This window comes from Pyxicephalus adspersus, chromosome 11 (assembly GCF_032062135.1).
Source record: "Pyxicephalus adspersus chromosome 11, UCB_Pads_2.0, whole genome shotgun sequence".
In the NCBI taxonomy this organism is placed as follows: Eukaryota; Metazoa; Chordata; class Amphibia; order Anura; family Pyxicephalidae; genus Pyxicephalus; species Pyxicephalus adspersus.
In genome coordinates this window covers 56,937,149-56,960,913 of record NC_092868.1, presented here as the reverse complement: position 1 = coordinate 56,960,913, position 23,765 = coordinate 56,937,149, and the positions used below count along the sequence as shown (strand labels likewise).

Genomic DNA, 23,765 nt, shown 5'->3' with positions numbered 1-23,765 from the left:
ATCCAGTAACAATGTGGAGGTGGTAAGGAGAATGGAAAGTCCTTTTGCTAGTTGTGTACAATAGTACGGGAATAATTTCTAAGAAATATGTCTTGGTAAAAGAAATAGATGGATGAAGGGGTCAGAGAGGGAAGTAAAACCAAACTGAAAAGCTTGTATTGGGTATAGGGATCTGCAAGTAGTAAAGAGGGTGCAACAACCAGCCAGGTGAGCTATAACAAATTTGTTTTCCGAAGGGAAAAGTGGGAGAGACGGGAAAGGATGAAAAAAATCCCTCACATTCTGTAGTTCCTGCAATGATATACATGAAAACTGAGCGTGTCTGCCCTTGTGGGAGTCTCAGATTTTGGCACATATGTAAATATTTGGAAAACTCTGTATGTAATTGAAATTTACATCTGGTTTTATCACTAAAGTTTAGAGTATTTGAGCATTTAAGTGCCCATGGTTATGAGATGTTTTAAGGTCTGTCGAGAGATATCACTGACCAGAGAAGACTTGTTGGATGGTAATTGAATCCTAATTTACACACATCTTCAAATCTTCATTTGTGTATGCTAAGGGCCAATGTCAACTGACCCATTGGGTTCTGCAGTGGAGAGGATGCCCCCTTCCCACCATAGTACACATTTTCCCTTGTGTGTTTCCTATCAACATATTGGGTCTAAATTTAAATAGCTCTCCATTCTGAAGAAGATAATCTATCATGGGTGAATCTGGGTGATCAAACAAACCTGTAAGCGGTTCCATAAAAGTAATTTGTGAGCAAATGCTTTCGATCCTGAACAGAATCAATTCCATGTTTCCATGTTCTCCCATCTATTCCAGCATTATGGAGGTTTAATAAACAAGGCTCAATGTTCTTGAAATATTTGGTGGTCTTCACACATAATTTTGGAGAATTTGTCCATTGTAGTGACTTTTGTGAGACCACAACAAACAAATCGAATTTCTTCCACATTGACTTTGAGGGTTTTCAGGCTTGAATTTGGCCCCAACCTACAAATATTTGTCTGAACAGGTCTACCACCTAACCAAACCTACTTGCACTGTAAAATAAAAAAATTCAAGAAAAACTATCTGTGTATTTATTTATTTATACATCTTTCCATGATTTTTTCTTTATGCTAGCCATGAAAGTATCTTATTTAGGAGGTTCAGTTATTTTCCGTGTTTTCTGTATGATAACACCTGACAAGTTGATTTTGTTACATTTTCCTCCATCAGCATTGTAACATTTTAATGCTGAAATGGACACTGTTGGTAATAATTTACTTTTCTTTGTGAGCTGAGATAAATATCATATGAGTGGTATCAATAAGATCACTCACTTTCTTTCTCCTCTGCACAGCGCAGTAATCAATAATGAACCCCGATTTCTGGAGAGCAGATTTTACAAAACTCTCGTCATATTTGAACACATGGTACCGTTCTGATCCAACTGTGAAGAAAGTTGTGTTCAGTCCCCCGATAATGATCAGGTGGCCCCCAACTTTTAGCAGATTTGAGATTTTTTCCAGGTTCCTCATGTAATCATCTTGATCCTTGCTGATGGCCTCCAATAACCACGCGCTAATGACACAGTCGGCAAGAGGTAACACCAGCTGGCCGGTTAGATTCTCCTTTTCCAGGTTACACATCACAATCTGCCTGATGGCCGCTTTTACATTCAGTTCTATGTTCTGGACTTGGTCACTGAAATGAAAAAAAAAATATATATATATATACAGTGTATGTCCAATGCAGTTTTCTAGCAAAGTCAAGACTTTTTTTTAGTTTTTTAATAAAAAGTAAGATCAGAATGTTTTTGCTGCTATCAAGGCTCCATTACAGAGATTTCCCCTCACTTCCTGCTGATGTTTTACCAGACTGGAAATGAAGGTAACTTTTCAACAGCAACACAGCCAAATACTTTTCATGAAGGTAGAGAAACATTGGAACCCCTCTAAGATTTGTATTGCTATCAATGTTTCTTTTGCAGAATTTGCTTCTCTTGCCTCTAATGACATTGTTAGCATGATAAAAATGAGGGTAACATCCCTAGATAGCAGAATAATTCTTAACCTGTATTCCCAAAAGGTAGATTTTCTTATTTCACAATTAGGGAAATTAATTATAGACTGGGCTTGTCATTAACTTGGTGCAAGCACTGAGGGGCTTGCGTTGCCAAAAGTGTGATGATGGCAATCAGACAAACTCCAGAAACAAGATCCGAGGTCAGGGTCAGGCGGCAATCAGGCAAAGGTCCAAAAACGTAATCGGAGGTCAGGGTCAGGCAGCAAACAGGCAAAGTCCAACCCAACGGCAAGTAAACAAGGTCCAGTACACAGTAAATCAAACAGAGGAAACACCTTTGCACTAGGCGTTACACAGGGTAAAACCTTGAGATTGCTCAGGCAACTTCCTGTAGTAGGAGGTGCCTTTAAATACCTGCAGAGATCCAGCCATAGGCTGTAGAAACAGGGAGTGTATGTGTTACCTCATAGATTAAGAGAGACACACCCACGCCAGCTCAAGCACCAGAGCAAGTCTCCAGCAGGGAGGAAACTCTGGCATGGAACAAAGGTAGTGGGGTTACTCTACGTGAAAGATAGGACCCGGCGCTCGTGCCTGCAATTAGGAGCAGCGGCGCCGGCACGACCTGCAGGGCTAACAACGGTGCAGGAATACCTGAGCACTGCATGGGACATCTGCAACCTGCAAAGCCAGGAACCACTGGGCTACTGGGTATCCAAGCTTGAGCAGTGGCCGGAGCTGGCAGAACATGTCGATCTTTGCCTGCCGTGTTATCTGCAAAAGCGTTCAGTGCAGCTTGGGGTGTAGTGAGCGACAATGGGATTCGACTCTCCGCAGAAAATGTCGATGGATCGTGGACTACATTAGTATCTTGCATCTAGAGTTGGGTACTGGGAAGGCGGCAGCATTAACAGGCAGAAGGAGGCGCTGGTCCCTGGTACGGAGCGTGGACCACATTGGAGGTTGAGGCCATAAACTCTATGGACAGTGCACAAGCTGTACCACCCCCTCCTTCACATTAGACAACAGTAGTTGAATGTCCCATAGGTGCTGATGCAGCCCTTCAGTCCATATCATAAGAGGAATTTCAATTTGACAACAAATTTAATTTTATATATGTGGGTTAAATTTTAGTAAAATCTGCTTAGCCATGTTATTTTGTAAGCCCCATTGTATATTAGTAATATTTATTTTTATTAATTTACATTGTGTTGACATATTTGACATTATATATATAAACACTGGGCAATATGCAGCAGAGAAGCTCATAGTCTATTTATTATTCTGTTAACTATTTAAAAGGAACTGAACTCTGGAAGATCTGGTCAAATCGACAGGTCAAATAGTCATCAGCAAGGGCTAGTCTTAAGCATTGTCTTTCCCCTTCAAAATTGATCATTTCTCCATTACCAACCTACCATGCTTTGTTCTGCACTACATGTCTGGGTGGAGGTGACATCGGTCCATACATAACATTTATCTCTGACACCAAATTGAATTCTTATCTCTGACACACAATCATATGTGGTTTGAATGTTGGTAAAAGCTCTTTTACCATGTCACTTGGTAAACCCCATAGCATATAAGTAATATCTAATTTTATTCATTTACATTGTGTTGACCAGGAATAGGAATGAGGAAGATTCCAGTCTGTACTTACCTACTATATAGCAAAACCACATGAAAGGGATTGTGCTTGGAGGAATCAGCGGGGAAAGAAGACCCTGTTGAGCTGGAGTCCAGTCTGGCATCTAGAGCTGGGGACTGGGAGGAGGAGGCGGTGGGCTGTGAGATGGAGTGTGGACGGCATTAGTTTCTGGCATCTAAAGTCAGGTACTGGGCAGGCGGCAGCATCATTTACAGCAGGAGGATGAGGCGGTGGGCTCTGAGACGGATCGTGGACTACATTAGTATCTTGCATCTACGGTTGGGTACTGGGAAGGTGGCAGCAGTAACAGGCAGTAGGAGGCGTTGGTGCCTGGTACGGAGCATGGACCACGTGGTTGAGGCCATAAACTCCATGGACAGTGTAGAAGCTGTATCTAACTGCGACATTAATGGATTAATGAAAATCACACTTTCCATACTTACCATGTAGTGAAACCACATAAAAGGTAATGTACTTGGTGGAATACGCGAGGAAATACATACATTTTTTATCATTTCTGGATATCTAGCTATCATAAGTGCTATCACAGGTAAATATATGTATTTGTCTCACGTAAACATCGGATCAGAAAGAAATATCTATATTTTTGGGCGAGAAATACAAATTTTTTTATGGGTTTTAGGAAAGATATGAAGTGCTATCATAATAAAATATCTGTATTTTTTTTTACAGAAATATAGACATTTTTCAGTTTATTTTGATAGATAGCAAGTGGTATCAGAATTAATTCTCTGCATTTTTTTTACAGAAATACAGAAAATTTTCTGTGTATTTTCATAAATAGCAACTTGCAATCCATCAAAATAAACATACAAATTTCTATATATCTGTAAAAAAAAATACAGATAATTATTTCTGATATCACTTGCTACCTATCAAAATAAACAGAAAAAATTCCGTGTTTCTGTAAATAAAAATTACAGATATTTATTTTTGATAGCACTATCCATCCAAAAGGACAGAAACATTTATGTATTTCTCTACTAAAAATACAAATGCCTTAATTATGAATCACACAGCTCCATTACAAGTGATATAGGCCTCAAAGTAGATAAAGGCAGGGGGCCCTGAGGGGGTGCTCGGTAAAAAAATATTTGCCAGTTACACAGCTCCATTGCAAGTTATAAACCTCAGAGACAGAGTAGAGGTAGAGGGCCACTAGGGTGAGGAGTAGAAGGAGATGCCGAAAGGCTGTGAACGTGCTCTTCCCATCAAGATGTCCGCACAGCAGTTGACTACTAATCAGTACACTCTGCAGAGGGGATGTTAAAGTCATTGCCGATCCAAGCCGTATTCATTTTAATAAAAGTGATTCGGTCAACATTTTCTGCGGATAGCTGAATCCGCTTGTCACTCACTACGCCCCCAGCTGCACTGAACACTCTTTCAGATAACACACTTGCTGCTTGGCAGGCAAGGATCTGAATGTTCTGCCAGCTCCGGCCACTGCTCAAGCTTGGATACCCAGTAGCCCAGTGGGTCCTGGCCTTGAAGGTTGCAGATGTCCCATGCAGAGCTCAGGTATTCCTTCATCATGACTAAGTACCGCTGCTCAGTGTCATTGGCTATTGCTGCACGACTGGCAGCTTGCTTCCGCTGAAAAAAAGCCTGCATAGTTAGGCTTAGATGACCTCTACTGCTGCCACCCATGCCGCTTAAAGCAGTTGTTTTGCTCCCATGGCTGGTGGAACTGCCATGGGGATCCCTGCTGCTGCTGCTGCTGCCAGCTGGAAAGGCTGAGCACAAGTCCCTTACAAGCACTTCTTGGTAGTGCTGCATTTTAGGTCCCCTGTATTGGGGCAAGATGAGTTGTTGTATCTCAGGCTTGTAACGTGGATCCAGTAATGTAGCAATCCAATAGTCGTCAGTCTTTGTTTTTATGTGTTTTACGCGTGGATCTTTGGCTAGGCACTCTTGCATGAAGGATGTCATGTGGCTCAAACTACCCACAGCTGAGGCAATTCTGGACCCACACGCCTGTGGGTCGAACAGCAGCACAGGGTCATCCTCCTCCTCCTCCGCCTGGTCTTGCCATCCACTCAATATCCTCCTCTGCCCCTTCCTCCCCTTCTCCCATGCCTGCAATGTCCTCCTCATCCTCTTCCAGCTCATCCTCTTCCTGGATTGGTGGTGCACTATGCATTGTAGGCACGCATGTCTGAGATGATATTTGCAGTGTCCACTCTGTGTCGTGTCCAAGATCCACCATCATCTGTTCCAGCAGGCATATGATGGGGATGGTGTCACTGACACAGGCCTGATCTCTGCTGATCATCCTGGTGGCCTCTTCAAAAGGTGACAATACAGTGCACAAGTCTTCAATTTGCAGCCCCTCCGCCGGGCTGAAAAAAGGTAGTGTGGGTATACGTCTGAAATGAGCAGACTCTGACACGTAATCTGCCACCGCTTTCTGTTGTTCAGACAACCACTGCAGCATGTAAAATGTGGAGTTCCAACGTGTGGCCATATCACAAATTGACCGGTGCACTGGCAGGTTGAGATTTCGCTGTAACTCCACCAATCTGGCACTGGCTATGTACGACTGGCGGAAATGCGCTGACAACTTTCTGGCCTTCAGTAACAGCGACTGGAGGCCTGGGTAATTCCGAAGGAAGCGCTGTACTATGAGGTTCATAACATGAGCCAGGCAAGGTACGTGTGTGAGTTTCCTACAACACAGGGCTGCCAGCAGATTGGCCCCATTGTCACACACGACGTTGCCTGACTGAAGTCTGTTGGGAGTTAGCCATTTCTCCTCCTGCTCCCGCAAGGCACTTAGGATGGCTGCGCCCGTGTGGCTGAGGGAACCCAAGCTTCACAACTTCAGGACTGCGTGGCAACGTCGGAATTGTGCACCAAAATAGAAAACTGCAGGTTAGTGCTGGCGTTGAACAGATGCTGCCGAATGGGAGGTGGTGGTGCTAGGTCTCCACGGCAAAGTGTCCTTGGAGGAAGAGGTTGATGCACAAGATTCAAAGGAGGAGGTGGAAGTGGAGGTTGAGGAGGAATCTACATGGCGATGCGCTCTGGGTGGAGGTAGGTATGCAGGCCTTGCTGCAGCTGCATCTTCCCTTGCTGCCACCAAAATTACCCAGTGAGCTGTAAAGGAAATATATCTTCCCACTCCATGCTTGCTCGACCAACTGTCGGTTGACAGGTGCACCTTGCCAGAAACTGAGTGCTGCAGGGCCATGGACACATTGCTCTGAACGTATTCATGCAAAGCAGGAACACGTTTTTGTGAAAAGTACTGTCGCTTAGGCATAACGTACTGTGGGTTTGTGCAGAGGAATGCGTGAGGGAATGCACTGGAGTCCACCGGCCGGTAAGGGAGGAGCTCTAATGCAATCAGCTGTGCAATTGCTGCATTGATCAGCTTTGTTTTGGGGTCATTTGAGACATATTTCTTCATGCGCTCCAGCATCCGGGGGATGGAAGGTTGGATGCTGCTAATGCTAACCACAGAAACATTGGATGATGGGGTAGAAGTTGTGGGGATGTCAATGATGCCTGGTCCTGACTACTAGCAACGCCACAGACAGCAGACGATCTACGTTGGAGCTGCTGGTCAACACTGGTGCAGCCTGAAAAAGGTAATGATTGCCTACATGGGGCACTCAAATTCCTGGCAGCAGCACTGGAAACTGTAGTGGCAGAAGGAGGAAAGGCAGCGGAGGAGGATCCAGCAGTTGGAGCTTGCTTCTTGAGGTGGTTGCACAGAGCTCTGTTCTTTCACCAGGTGTTTACGCCAGGTTACTGGATGGTGGCTTTTTAAATGGGTGCTCATGCAGCTTGATCCAGGTTTGTTTGGGTTTTTACCTTGTTTCAAGTATTGTACGCCGCTCCTTTCAAGATTCTTTCAATGGTAATTCCTCCACTCCCACTCTCCTCCCTGTTGGTGTTCTCCAAGGGTCAGTCCTTGGACCAGTTCTCTTTTCTCTGTACACCTCCTCTCTCGGTAGTCTCCTTTCCTCCTTTGGCTTACAGTACCATGTGTATGCTGATGACACTCAAATCTATCTGTCCACCCCTGACCTGTCTCCCTCAGTCCAGGATAAGGTCCCACGCTGCCTGTCAGCCATCTCATCATGGATGTCTGACCGATTCCTGAAACTCAACCTGGAAAAAACAGAACTCATCATCTTTCCCCACTCATATTCCAAATCTCCTCGACACATTCCTAACTGTTAATACCACTTTTATTCGGCCCTCCCCTCAGGCACTTGGTGTTGTCTTGGCGTCACCTTTGATTCTGCCCTCCCATTTATCCCCCTTATTCAGAACATTTCCAGGTCCTGTCACTTTCACCTACGCAACATCTCCAAAATCCACCCCCACCTGTCCCCTGAGACCACCAAACTCCTTGTACATGCTCTTATCATCTCTCTTCTGGACTACTGTAACCTCCTCCTCTCTGGTATTCCACTAACCCGACTCTCTCCTCTACAATCTATTATGAGCGCTGCAGCAAGACTCATCCATCCTTCCCTCCGCTCCTCTTCCACTGCAGATCACTTCACTGGTTTCCATTTCACCGTAGAATCAAATTCAAGCTTCTGTGCTTTGCTTTCAAATCCCTCTACAGTTATTGTCCTACTTATCTTTCTGACCTGATAGAAAAAAGCCCCCGTAGCCGCTCTCTCCGCTCCTCCAATGACCTACAACTGACTTCCTCACTCATAATAGCACTCATGGCTCCAAGACTTTTTCTAGAGCTGCCCCAACTCTCTGGAATGGTCTCCTCATCCATTTTGGCTTGTTCCTACTTTCTGATCATTTAAAGAGCACTCAAAACCCATTTTTCAAACTTGCCTACCCATCTTCTTCTGTATTTTGAAACCATCACTACTTCCCACCAATACATATCTCCCATCCTATTGCGTGTTATTTCCCCCCCCTACTAGATTGTAAGCTGTTCGGGTCAGGGTCCTATCCTCCTTTGTTAGTGTATTTGTCTGTCATTTGCAACCCCTGTTTAATGTACAGCGCTGCGCAATATGTTGGTGCTATATAAATCCTATTATAATAACAATAATATTAAAAAATTCTGTCTCAGCAGGGGCCTCGTTCATTGCCATGGAATAACAACACCCCTCATTTCTGTCCCCTACTCACTATTGTGCCACGTGCCAGGATAAATATCAAATGACTTTGTGTTTTCTGTCAGAACTTCAAGAGACATTCTAAAATACTTAAATTTACAGCTAATGTTTTTTACACAGAAATTATATTTTCTCAATATACTGATTCATACAGACCCCTGCTGAACACATAGTGAAGATTCATCATAGGAAATTTCAAAGTATCTTCTGCGAACATCATTCCCTCCTTGTCCGAGAAGTAATGTTCAAGGTGCCTTCTAGCATCAAATTCATGGATGTGGTAGAATTTCTTTGGCATGCAATCCATCTTGCAGTGTTAATGTTGTACTTATCCCAACGCTCCAGTTGTATTTATCGGGTAAATCTATTTTATTATTGCCATAGTTTTGTTTGTTATATGCACATGACAGTCTCAAGATATTCATCTGACAAAGCTGTTATTAACCTCTCATTTGGTAAAACAAACCATCATATTTCTTCTCACTATTCATTTTCTATTTTCTCTTCTTGTCTATATATAGGTAAATGTAACAATTTACCTTATTTACGCTTTCCAGAAAAAGGTAAAAAAAAATCTCAATACACGGAAATACCAAAAATAGTTATTTTGTCACAAAAAAACAAAACAGTTAAGAATTTACACCCTTGCAGGTAATTCTGGATCACCTGAGGCACAGAGTTTGAGTAACACCTGGTCTTCACGGGAACACCCTGCAAGGAATGATGGAATGCAAAAAAAAAAAAAAAAAAAAATATATATATATATATATATATATATATATACAGTGTATGTCTATTGCAGTTTTCTAGCAAAGTCAAGACTTGTTTTTAGTTTTTTTTAATAAAAAGTAAGATCAGAAGTCTTCCATATTTTTGCTGCTATCAAGGTCCCATTACAGAGATTTCCCCTCACTTCCAGGAAAGCCTGGAGCATGCGAGTGAAAGGAGTATAGCGTAAGGCTGGCATGACAGTGCAGACAGGCAGGAAGACTGCAAAGGGTTAATTATTAGGTAATAGCATGTGCAGCACGAGGACAGGGGAGGGGGGGAGAGAGAGAGAGGAAGAGGCACAGCGAAGGGATGAAAGGAGGGGTTAACTGGTAATAAAAGGTCAGGAGTGAGACAATAGGGGGTCTTTTACCAATGATCAGCTAGAAAGAAAGTTTTGGAAGTTTTTATCTGCTTACCTTATGGCGGGTGTGGAGGAACTTTTGGCTCAGTTGAGGGTTGCTGCTGAGACCCATGGTCCTGGCTGGCTTCAGGAGCAGGTGAGCTCTTTATTGCAGGGGGTGGCTTCGGTCCCCACGGGACGAGTCACGGGGCTCCAGGGCTCAAAGACATGGGCCTCAGGGGTGTGCTGCTGGGGCTGTGCGGCGGCCGGGCTCCTCTGTGCCGGTGGGGGAGCCGGCCGTTTCTTCCCTCCAATATGGCGGCGGAGCTGCCAGGCTCTGGCTTGGTGGCGGCCGGAGCTGCGGGCTCCGGTTTGACGGCGGCCGGGCCTGCGAACTCCGGCAATATGGCGGCCGGAGCTGTGGGCTCCGGCTTAATGGCGGCCGGGCCTGCGAGCTCCGGCAATATGGCGGCCGGAGCTGCGGGCTCCGATTTAATGGCGGCCGGAGCTGCCGGCTCCGTGGCTCTGGAGGGCAGGCCGGTGGCCTGTAGGGTCGCGGTGCCCGCGGCTGCGGGTGGTGGTGCTGGGGGGGGTAGAAAGAAGGGGGCTGCTGGTGGGCGGGGGAGCGCACCTCCTACCTGTTTTCAGGCTGCTGGCTTGGTCGCGAATGACTCGCGGCCTGCAGGCTCTGGGACTCATAGACAGCCCTGGGCGGATCCGGTGGCAGACTGTGCTGCGGATCCCAGAGTGGAGGCTGTGGGTAGTATTGACGTTAGACAGCCCCCTGGTGGTTGGGAGGGTAATGTGCAACCTATAGATATTAATTTAACTCATAGCAGTTTAAGGGCATTGCCTGTAGGGCAAGGGGGGGGGAGTGGAGATTCTTTTCTTGGGGGGGCCCCCTTTGAGGATGGCGCTGCTGGTGGCAGTGGCGGCTCGGCCCGTGCAACGGTGGGGCACAGAAGGTTGGCTCCACAGGCGGCCGCTGGTCCTGCCGCGGCTTGGGCCCCTCCCGCTCTGGAAGATGTGGATGTCGAAGAGGAGGCGCTGGGTGGCGTGCGATCCGAAGGGGAGGTGTCGGAGGCTGAAGACGAGTCCAGGGCGTTTGCGGCCCCGGTTGTCCCGGGATGGTCCGCGGGTGCGGCTTCAGGATCGGCTGGTCTTAGTGGTCCTGGTAAGTCCTTGGGGCTTGTTCCTCTTGGGGGGGTGTTGGGGGGTTTGGGGGAGGGTATGTTCATTCAGGTACTGGGGGTTCTGGGGGGGGGAGCAGCAGGGCCTGCAAGATGTTTTAGGGATATTGGGAGCAGCACTTCTGGGGCTGGGGGGATCTCCCGGAGGTGGGCTCACGGGGGGTTGGATAGGGGGAGAATTAAAAGGGGGTACCGGGGCGGCGGTTGGTCAGAGTGGTGGCCTCAGGCCAGGTTTGAGGGAGTGTTGGGGGGGTGGGGGCAGTTGGGGGGACGGGAGTAGAAGTGTGGGCGAAGCATTGGATTTTGAATAGCGTGATCCCTCCAGTGAGGGCCCCGGGCCGGCCAGTGATCAAGTAAGTATTGGGGATGCGGCCAGGGGGGAGGTCTATGTTTGTTTTGAGGGCCCTTTGGGCGCGCATTTAAAACAAGAGGTACGGGAAAAAATTTGGCGGGGGGATTTTGTGGATATTTTTTCCTTGTTACCGCTGGAACGTTTCAATTTGGATCGTGGCATGGGTGAGTGGAAAAAAGGGGAGGAGGAACAAAGGCGGTTTCGCCTGATTCCCAGGACATTTGCCAACTGGCTACAGGCGTTTGCCATTTTGGCCAGTGTCATCGGGGAGAAGGCGCTGGAGAATTGTTCCTCGCTTTTCTGTTATTTGGATGCTATTGGTGAAGCTTATAGGGTCTATGGAGGATTGGCTTGGCTATGATGAGCAATTTCGGCAGAGAAAGGCTATTCGGCCTTCCATTCGTTGGATCACAGGGATATCAGTCTCTGGATGAAATTGATGACGCCTGTCAGGATTGTGGGTTCGCCCTTTCTTGGGGGGGCCGGGGGCCAGGCCGCCTCGGGATCCCCGGCCCTCAGAAAAAAGGGTGTGTGTTGGCAGTTTAACGAAAACACGTGCCGCTTTGGCCCTGCCTGCCGCTTCCGGCATGAGTGTTCCGGTTGGGGGGGGGGCTATGGGTTGGTGCGATGCTTCCGCCAAGGAAAAGGGCGTTCGGGTGACTTTGCTGGAAAAAGGGAGGACGCCAGTGATGGTAGAAAGGATGGCCCCCTTTCTAAGTAGGTATCCGGATAGAGCTGCGGCACGGCTGTTGGAATCTGGTTTTAGGAAGGGGTTTCGGATTCCTTGTTCGCTGGGGGCCCCGCCGCCTCGAGCTGGGAATTTGAAATCGGCCCTGGACCGGCCGGCGGTTGTTTCCAAAAAATTGGCTAAGGAGGTGGAGCTTGGCAGGATGGGGGGTCCGTTTTCAGAAACCCCAATTGCAGGCCTGGTGGTGTCCCCTTTGGGGGTGGTTCCTAAGAAAGAGCTGAACGAGTTTCGGTTAATTCATCATTTGTCATACCCCCTTGGAGGCTCAGTGAATGCGGCTATTGACCCGGAGTTGTGTTCGGTGTCCTATGCTTCGTTTGACTGTGCGCTCAGGTGGGTGCGGCGGTATGGAAAAGGGGCTCTTTTGGCAAAGGCGGATATTGAAGCGGCCTTTTGCCTCTTGCCAGTTCACCCTGAGAGTCAACGTTTTTTGGTGTGTATGTGGCAAGGGGCGTTTTATGTGGACAGGTGTTTGCCTATGGGCTGCTCTTTGTCTTGTGCACTGTTTGAGACATTCAGCTCCTTTTTGGAATGGGTGGTTAGGGATGTGACGGAAGTTCCTTCCATTATTCATTATTTGGACGACTTCCTTTGCATCGGTCCGGCCAATTCTTCGGTCTGCAAAGTCCTGTTGGGCTCGCTGCAGTATGTCGCACAGCGGTTCGGAGTACCGTTGGCGGCGGATAAGACGGAGGGACCAACGACGGTGCTGGCCTTTTTGGGCATTGTCATTGACACGGATTCCATGGAGTGTCGTTTGCCGGAGGATAAGCTGCTTGGCTTGCTTGCCGAAGCGGTGCGAGCCAGCAGGTGCCACAAGTTGCGGTTGAGGGACCTTCAGTCACTTTTAGGTAAGTTACATTTTGCTTGTCGGATCATGCCCATGGGGCGCATTTTCGCTAGGAGGTTGGCGGCCGCCACGGCAGGTGTTCGTTGCCCTACGCATTTTATTCGGCTGAATAAAGAGCTGCGGGCGGAGAGAATTTTTGGAAGGTTACAATGGACGCTCGTTGTGGCTGGATGGTCCGATTGTCAATGCGGATTTGGAGCTGTTCACGGACGCTGCCGGAAGTGGTGGGTATGGGGCTTATTTGCAAGGGGAATGGAGTGTTTAATAAAAGGCCTACGGGCCATTTAAGCAACAGTTTGTGTGTTTATTGTGTATAGGTAGTGGAGTTAAGCTGGGAGGGGGAATGGGTAGTTAAGATTGAAGGTAAAAATTTGGGGGCAGGTGACCAAGATATGTCTTGCCACAGTCAAGGAAAGCCTGGAGCATGCGAGTGAAAGGAGTATAGCGTAAGGCTGGCATGACAGTGCAGACAGGCAGGAAGACTGCAAAGGGTTAATGATTAGGTAATGGCATGTGCAGCACGTGCAGCATGAGGACAGGGGAGGGGGGGGGAGAGAGAGAGAGAGGAAGAGGTACAGGGAAGGGATGAAAGGAGGGGTTAACTGGTAATAAAAGGTCAGGAGTGAGACAATAGGGGGTCTTTTACCAGTGATCAGCTAGAAAGAAAGTTTTCCCGCCCTCCCTCCCTAATTTTATTTGTTTCAGTTTTTGGGCGGTTGAGGTCCTCGGGGGAGTGGTTTGTTTTGGTGACATTTATGTTGGGGACCCATCTAAGGTATGGAGTTCCGGCGTGGTAAATTGTTGGTGGGGTCTGCACTAGGAGGGGTATGACGTTCCTGAGCTGGATGGATGGGCGGCTGGAACAATTTCAAGGATATGGTGCAGAGCCCAAGGCTTTAGAAGTGGTGGACCTTCAGAGGACCTGTAACTAAATTGTTTCGGAGTTCTATGGAAAATATGGTTGTTGTTTATATTGGTTATATATTTTGTTTATTATTATATTTGTTCAGTTAAAATAATTTTCGTTTGTATGGTTATGTATAGATATATATATTTATATAGTTCTAAATAATATTTATATTTATATATTTATTATTTATTCGTTAATATGTTAATTTTATGTTATGTTATATTTTGTTTAATAAAAGGCCTACGGGCCATTTAAGCAACAGTTTGTGTGTTTATTGTGTATAGGTAGTGGAGTTAAGATGGGAGGGGGAATGGGTAGTTTAGATTGAAGGTAAAAATTTGGGGGCAGGTGACCAAGATATGTGTTGCCACAGTCATGCTGATGTTTTGCCAGACTGGAAATGAAGGGAACTTTTCAACAGCAACACAGACAAATACTTTTCATGAAGAAGGTAGGGAAACATTGGAACCCCTCTAAGATTTGTATTGCTATCAATGTTTCTTTTGCAGAATTTGCTTCTCTTCCCTCTAATGACATTGTTAGCATGATAAAAATGAGGGTAAAATCCCCAGATAGCAGTAGAAAAAAATGCAAAAAATGTTCTAATTCTTAACTTGTATTCCCAAAAGGTAGATTTTCTTATTTCACAATTAGGGAAATGAATTATAGACTGGGCTTGGCATTTGCTTTGTCATCTGTGGCCATGTCTGCCAACACACAGCTACATGAATAGAGAGATCCTCTTACAAGGTGAATACACTCCTCTCCCAAAATGTTCTGTGCTTTTTTAGGACTCTTTTGAAGGACATTTTGGTTGACATGTAGTGGTTTGCAATCTTCTATTTTAAATTGCACTTGTCACATGTATCCAGAATAAATTTTAAATCCTCCACTGCATGAACCATGGATGCCCCCCTCTGACCCAGGGCTAAGCAAGCCAACCTCAACCACATGAGTTACACAAAAGGCACTTTAACATTTTACATCAGTACAGAAAGCTATTTTTACTGCAAAAGTTATCCCATAAAAATGTCTCACTCATGTTCTTACTGTTACACACATCCATCAGTAGACACTTTACCTTTTTCCTTCCAACTCTTCAATAGCAGTCTTTGTGTGAGTCCAGTTAAAAGCCCCGGTATGATCTCCGAGCCATCTGCGCACTTCCATGGCACATGTTTCAGTAAACTTCATAAGAATTATATCTTTGAAGACTTTCGATGCTGAATATAGATGGTGAATGAAGGAGCTATAGCTGAGGTCAATTAAAAGATCTCCACGAATAAATCCTGTGTCATAAAATAAAGTGTTGTGTATATCTTAGTCACATGGGGTGGGCAAAATGATTATTTTGGCTACAGCACAAATAGTAAAGGTGCTGTTGTGACCATCACAGTGTCCTGACCTCATTATAATATTGAACCCTCAACATCTGACAAGCATGGCCCACAGAGGTCACAATCAGGAAACCTGCAAGGGCCATGAGGATATCACTTGTCGGGGACAACAGCTTTCCAGCTTTCTTTGTACCCTTCCTATTCTGTGAATTGGAGCTGGTAATCAGCATCACTGTGATGTCACAGAAGATAAAAAATGGCAAATTATTTATATTGCTCAGTGCTTTACCAAGCTACGTAATAATCACTTTAATTTACATCTATTATCCACAACTTATCACAGTAAGCTCATCCATTCTTTGTTCATTATGAAAAAACTCAGTCTCAGCAGGCACCTCATTGGGTGCAGGAGGGTAGCAATACACCCATTGGTGTCCCCTACTCACTATTGTTTCTTATATAATAAATAGCATTATGAAAATCAAAATGACTCTGTCCTCTGGCAGGTTTCTTCTAGAATCGAAATCATGGATGTGGTAGAATTTCTTCGGCATAGAATCCATCCTGCAGTGTTCAGGTTTCACGTTCTAATAACCTAATCCATCCCACAGTTCTATTTATATATCAGGTAAATCTATTTTAATTTTGTCATAACATTTTATGCTATATTTGCATGCCAGCCACAAGATATTCATGTGACAGCTGTGATTACACTCTTTATTTGTAAACAAACCATCATAATTTGACTTATTATTCATGCTCCGTTTTCACGTCTTGTCTATATGAGGGTAACTTTGGTAAAGTATATATGCATTTCAATAAAAGTAAAAAAAAACTCACAACACAACCGTTAAGAATTTACCCTTGCAAAGGATAATAGGTCAGCAACCATATCAGCCACCGGACTACTTTGCAGAAAGATTGCAACCCCCAAGCTCTTCCCATCAGAGGATGGCTTTAGTTTTCTACTATCAGCAGGCTCTTAATTTAGTTCCTTTTTGTCACAGGTATGGGAATAGGTAAGGGGTACTACAAACCCCAGTCATATTCCAGGGTAAGGGAATGACTGTCCTGATGCCCTCAGATTAAAATAAGCGTCCAATAAACCCCTCAGACTCCCAAAGACATTTGGAGGACAGGTTGTAGTATTGGGGTCATGTTCCTATGTCAGCTATGACTCCCCCACTGTTTAGAGATGGCCCAAGGCCTGGTATTATCAGACTGCTAGCCAATTGCTTGCTGCCCTCTTTTTCTGGCTCCCCTTATTCCATGGTGCCTGGAATAGACCAGAGAGGGATACAAATTCATTGCCTCCTTCCTTCTTGTGGGCACCAAGAACCCAAGCCTGGAGAACTGCCTGCTAATTTTGTATATTGCAAAAAAATAGTAATATGTACAGTGTTTTTTTTATTAAAATTCAATTCAAATTTGTGATATAAAAGTTGTAAATGAGAGTTTGTACATTAGTAGCAGTGTGCTAGTACCAATTGACATGGGACAAAACACACAAAAAAATTGAAATCCTGGGATGCTAAAAAACTAAACTCTAGAAAAAAATTAACCCCCCTCCCAATCAACTTTCTAACTACATATTTCCAACTATACTTTAAATCACATGCTTTCTAAACATTTTTCATTTCAGAGTGTTATTATATGTAGGCTTCGGAATTGGGTTTGCCATGTGTTTTCATTGTAAAATCAATTTGGAGCTAGAGTTCTCCATTCAATAGAATATTTGGATATTGTTGGATATAACTGATACACAACTGATGGTGTCAGAAGAAGAATTCTTCAGGGCAATAAAACCACTCTGTCCGGTAAAACACCAGGCCCCGATGGTTTTACCCTCTTATATTACAAGATTTTTAGAGATTAAGTTTCCCCTCACTTCCTGGAGGCGTTTAACTCTCTAACATCTGGGGGCAAGTTCTCGAACGAATCGTTATTAGCTCACATCTCCATTATCAGCCCAGAAGTAAAAAAACCCGGTCTTTCTGTTGTCAACTGACGCAGAAAAGGCCTTTAACAGGGTTGACTGGAAATTCATGAATCATACACTGTGTCATATAGGTCTGGGGGAGAAGATGTTGAGTTGGATTAGAACTGTTTAAAGCACTCCATCAGCCTCAGTGAGGGTTGATGGTTTCCTCTCTAATCCTTTTGCAATTATTAAGGGTACAAGGCAAAGTTGCCCTCTGTCCCCCCTAATTTTTATTTTAGTCCTAGAACCCTTTCTTTGTCAGATCAGGGCCACTAGTGGCGTAAAGGGGGTTACAGATCCTAGGAAAGGAGCATAAAGTGGCTGCTTTTGCGGACGATCTTCTTTTTTTGATAACAAACCCGGTGGTGACCCTCCCAAATTTACTCAAAGAACTACAAGAATACGGTAATCTGTCCAATTTCAACGTGAATCATTCCAAGTGTGCAGACCTAGATATCTCCCACCCCCACACCATTAAAAGCCAGTTAGCTGGGACCTTCCCATTCAAATGGGAAGAACCCACTTTTAAATATTTGGTAATCAAAATCCCCAAGGATCTCAATTCCTTCTATCGTCTAAATTTTTCACCTCTCCTCCAGACGATGACCAAAGAATTGGAGCAGTGGAATACTCGCTCCTTCTCATGGTTTGGTAGGATACAGGTCATTAAAATGAACCTACTTTCCAGGTTGTTATATCTATTTCAGGCTCTGCCCATATTGCTACCTCAAAGTTTCTTTAAACAACTGCACGCCAAAATCTTTAAATTTATTTAGAGTAACAAGGGCCTTCGCATAAATAGAAAACTACTCTTTAGGAGCAAGTTCGTGGGGAGCCTGGGAGTCCCAAACCTGAATTTGTATTACGCAGCCGCTCATTTATTTAGAACCATTAATTGGGGTGCAGATGGTAACTCTAAATTGTGGGTGCAGACGGAACAGGCTTGTAGCACCATTCCCTTCAAACACTACCTTGGCTCCATGCGCCGAATCAATATTTCGATAGAGCCTATCCCGGAAATACTTTGACCATTGATCAATCTCACCACATTGTAGCCCCCTTACACCAATACTGGATAACCCAGGTTTTACTCCTGGCATGCTACATGGTGGTTTTGACTCACTCAGAGAAAAAAGACTGTCCAGGGCTAGATTTTTAGTAGCAGGAAGGTCTTTGTGTAAACTAATTGACCAAGTTGACCCTTCTCTTCCCTATGGGCTGGACTTTTTGAAAGTGGTCCAACTGTCCCACTTTCTTAAATCGCTGAAGATGGATATAGGATGTGACAGACAACTAACAGACCAAGTGTTGAGATACTGTCACAAAAGTTCAATGCATAGCACCTCCCAGGAATTGGGGTACAAAATTTTTACACGATGGTACAAGACCCCTGATAAATTGCACACTGTATTTCCTACTGTACCAGATGTATGCTGGAGGTGTGGGATTCATAGAGGCACGATGCTGCATATTTTCTGGTCGTCCCCATGGTTAACTGGGTTTTGGCAGGGGGTGAGGAAGGTATGCCAGGATTTGTTGGTGGGAAGGAGTGGGGGAGGAATGTCTTATTCTGGTAATTGGCAGTGTTTTTGATATGGATAATTTTATTTGTTGAAATGCAAAGGTTCTATTCTCTTGGTTTTGGTGTTTTGTTTTGTTTATATGTTTTACTGATGCTTGGTAAAGATGTACCAGATCAACATCTCATTGATTGTATTACTGTGATTGCTGTTTGTTCAGTCTCTTTTTGTTATGAAAATACGAAATAAAAAAAAAAATGTTTAAAAAATTTATTACCTACACCCTAACCAAACTATTCAACCTCTCCCTTTCTACAGGTATTTACCCCTCCGCTGTCAAACATGCCATTATTCTCCCTGAAGAAACCCTCACTGGATCCCTCCCTACCTTCTAGCTATAGTCCTATATCCCTTCTTCTATATGTTTCCAAACTTCTTGAGAGCCATGTCTACAAAAGACTCACAGATTATCTGATCACCAACTCTCTTCTTGACACACTCCAGTCTGGTTTTCGATCTGCCCATTCCACCGAAACAGCCCTTACTAATGTGGCCAATGACCTCATCAAGACAACTTTTCCCTCCTGCTTATCCTAGATCTTTCCTCAGCTTTTGACACTGTTGATCACCCTTTTCTAATACAAATCATGGCTCCATTGGTATCAGTGACACTGCTCTCTCTTGGTTTACTTCCTATCTGTCTGACCGCTCCTTTCAAGTTTCTTTCAATGGTAATTCCTCCTCACCCACTCTCCTCCGTTGGTGTTCCCCAAGGGTCAGTCCTTGGACCTTCTTTGTAGTCTCATTTCCTCCTTTGGCTCACAGTACCATCTTTATGCTGATGACTCTCAAATTTATCTGTCCACCCCCGACCTGTCTCCCTCAGTCCTGGCTAAGGTCTCACGCTGCCTGTCAGCCATCTCATCATGGATGTCTGACCGATTCCTAAAACTCAACCTGGATAACACAGAACTCATCATCTTTCCCCCCTCACATTCTAAATCTCCTCGACATATTCCTAACTGTTAATACTTTTATTTGGCCCTCCCCTCTGGCACGTTGTCTTGGCGTCACCTTTGATTCTGTCCTCCCATTTATCCCCTATATTCAGAACATTTCCAGGTCCTGACACTTTCACCTGCGCAACATCTCCAAAATCCACCCCTACCTGTCCCCTGAGACCACCAAACTCCTTGTAAACGCTCTTATCACCTCTCATCTGGACTACTGTAACCTCCTCCTCTCTGGTATTCCACTAACCTGACTCTCCCCTCTACAATCTATTATGAGCGCTGCACCCAGACTCATCCATCCTTCCCACCGCTCCTCTTCCGCTGCCTCTCTTTGCAGATCTCTTCATTGGTTTCCATTTCACAGTGGAATCAAATTCAAGCTCCTGTGCTTTGCTTTCAAATCCCTCCACAGTTCTTGTCCCACTTACATTTCTGACCTGATGGAAAAAACCCCCGTAGCCGCTCACTCCACTCCTCCAATGACCTACAACTGACTTCCTCACTCATAATAACACTCATGGCTCCAAGACTTTTTCTAGAAATGCTCCAACTCCCTGGAATGGCCTTGCTCATCCAATTTGGCTTGTTCCTACTTTCTGATCATTTAAAGAGCACTCGAAATCCATTTTTCAAACTTGCCTACCCATCTTCTTCTGTATTTTGAAACCATCACTACTTCCCACCACTACATAACTCCTATCCTATTGCGTGTTAATTCCCCACCTACTAGATTGTAAGGTCTTCAGGTCAGGGTCCTCTCCTCCTCCTGTGTCACTTTCTGTATTTGTCTGTCATTTGCAACCCCTAATGTACAGCGCTGCGCAATATGTTGGTGCTATATAAATCCTGTTCAATAATAACAATAATATTAAAAAATTCTGTCTCAGCAGGGGCCTCGTTCATTGCCATTTGATAACAAAAAACAAAACTGTTAAGAATTTACACCCTTGCAGGTAATTCTGGATTACCTGAGGCACAGAGTTTGAGTAACACCTGGTCTTCACGGGAACACCCTGCAAGGAATGATGGAATCAATCTGCAATGGTTTACTTAAAACTACAATCCAGACAAATATGTACAGTACAGATAAATCCAGCTCTGTATTCATGTATGCAATGTATATGTATGCAAGTACCTAAATTTAATTTGTATTAGCCTCTTTCAGCTTATATAGAAAACTTTACAGAAGGAGAAGGAAATTGTGAACTAATCCAATTAGGTGTGTACAAGCAATATACTAAAAAAACAGAGTCACTATCCAGTAACAATGTGGAGGTGGTAAGGAGAACCGAAAGTCCTTTTGCTAGTTGTGTACAATAGTACGGGAATAATTCCTAAGAAATTTGTCTTGGTAAAAGAAATAGATGGATGAAGCGGTCAGAGAGGGAAGTAAAACCAAACTGAAAAGCTGGTATTGGGTATAGGGATTTGCAAGTAGTAAGGAGGGTGCAACAACCAGCCAGGTGAGCTATAACAAATTTGTTTTCCGAAGGTAAAAGTGGGAGAGAAGGGAAAGGATGAAAACAATCCCTCACATTCTGTAGTTCCTGCAATGATATACATGAAAACTGAGCGTGTCTGCCCTTGTGGGAGTCTCAGATTTTGGCACATATGTAAATATTTGGAAAATACAGTGTATGTCCAATGCAGTTTTTTTGCAAAGTCAAGACTTTTTTTTAGTTTTTTAATAAAAAGTAAGATCAGAAGTCTTCAATGTTTTTGCTTCTATCAAGGCCCCATTACAGAGATTTCCCCTCACTTCCTTTTCTGCTGATGTTTTACCAGACTGGAAATGAAGGGAACTTTACAACAGCAACACAGACAAATACTTTTCATGAAGAAGGTAGAGGAACATTGGAACCCCTCTAAGATTTGTATTGCTATCAATGTTTCTTTTGCAGAATTTGCTTCTCTTCCCTCTAATGACATTGTTAGCATGATAAAAATGAGGGTAACATCCCCAGATAGCAGCAGAAATGCAAACCATGTTCTAATTCTTAACCTGTATTCCCAAAAGGTAGATTTTTTTATTTCACAATTAGGGAAATGAATTATAGACTGGGCTTGTCATTTGCTTTGTCATCTGTGGCCATGTCTGCCAACACACAGCTACATGAATAGAGAGATCCTCTTACAAGGTGAATACACTCCTCTCACAAAATGTTCTGTGCTTTTTTAGGACTCTTTTTGAAGGACATTTTGGTTGACATGTAGTGGTCTGCAATGTTCTATTATGCATTGCACTTGTCACATGTAACCAGAATAAATCATCCACTGCTTGAACCATGGCTGCCTTGCACATGATAACCTAGTGTTTGATAATTGCTAGATGCGCATTTTGTTCTGTTTTCTGTTCTGATTTTCTGTTGCCAGATCCAATTTTACACTATTATTTCCCATTTGTTGCCTGGAAATACCCCTGACGTGTTCTCTTCTGGCAACAAATGTTCTAATTGCCTTGGTTTATCCACCTAGCTGGCTGACTTTCCATGGATGACCTATGGTTTGTTCTCTTTCAATCATTCACCCTCTGACCCAGGGCCAAGCAAGCCAACCTCAGCCACATGAGTTACACAAAAGGCACTTTTACATTTTACATCAGTACAGAAAGCTATTTTTTACTGCAAAAGTTATCCCATAAAAATGTCTCACCCATGTTCTTACTGTTACACACATCCATCAGTAGACACTTTACCTTTTTCCTTCCAACTCTTCAATAGCAGTCGTTGTGTGAGTCCAGTTAAAAGCTCCGGTACGATCGCCGAGCCATCTGCGCACTTCCATGGCACATTTTTCAGTAACCTTCATAACAATTATATCTTTGAAGACTTTGGAAGCTGAATATAGATGGTGAATGAAGGAGCTATAGCTGAGGTCAATTAAAAGATCTCCACGAATAAATCCTGTGTCATAAAATAAATTGTTGTGTATATCTTAGTCACATGGGGGTGGGCAAAATGTTTATTTTGGCTACAGCACAAATAGTAAAGGTGCTGTTGTGACCATCACAGTTTCCTGACCTCGATATAATATTGAACCCTCAACATCTGACAAGCATGGTCCACAGAGGTCACAATCAGGAAACCTGCAAGGGCCATGAGGATATCACTTGTCGGGGACAACAGCTTTCCAGCTTTCTTTGTAACCTTCCTATTCTGTGAATTGGAGCTGGTAATCATCATCACTGTGATGTCACAAAAGATGAAAAATGGCAAAAACCTTTTTTTTTTTAACAAAAAAATGTAATTATTTATATTGCTCAGTGCTTTACCAAGCTACGTAATAATCACTTTAATTTACATCTATTATCCAAAACTTTTCACAGTAAGCTCATCCATTCTTTGCTCATTATGAAAAAAATCAGCACGCACCTCATTGGGTGCAGGAGGGTAGCAATACACCCATTGGTGTCCCCTACTCACTATTGTTTCTTATATAATAAATAGCATTATGAAAATCAAAATGTCTCTGTCCTCTGGCAGCACTTCAAGAGACATTCTGAAATACTGAGATTTACAGCTAACGTTTTTTACAAAAAGCTAATGATAGTTGTTATGTTTACTGATTCATACATACCCCTGCTGAACACATATTGAAGATTCATCATCGGAAATTTCAAGGAATCCTCTCCAAACACCATGTCCTCCTTGTCCGAGAAGTAATGTTCAAGGTTTCTTCTAGAATCAAAATCCATGGATGTGGTAGAATTTCTTCGGCATAGAATCCATCCTGCAGTGTTCAGGTTTCACGTTCTAATAACCTAATCCATCCCACAGTTCTATTTATTTATCAGGTAAATCTATTTTAATTTTGTCATAACATTTTATTCTATATTTGCATGCCAGCCACAAGATATTCATGTGACAGCTGTGATTACACTCTTTATTTGTAAACAAACCATCATAATTCTACTTACTATTCATGTTCCCTTCTCTCTTCTTGTCTATATGAGGGTAACTTTGGCAA

The 23,765-nt window shown here is 44.0% G+C and overlaps 1 pseudogene; it reads right to left on the bottom strand.

The window, feature by feature from the left end:
- Positions 1 to 1,097: 1,097 nt before the first annotated feature.
- Positions 1,098 to 23,527, bottom strand: LOC140341046 (nicotinamide N-methyltransferase-like; annotated as a pseudogene).
- Between the last annotated feature and the right edge of the window lie 238 nt (positions 23,528 to 23,765).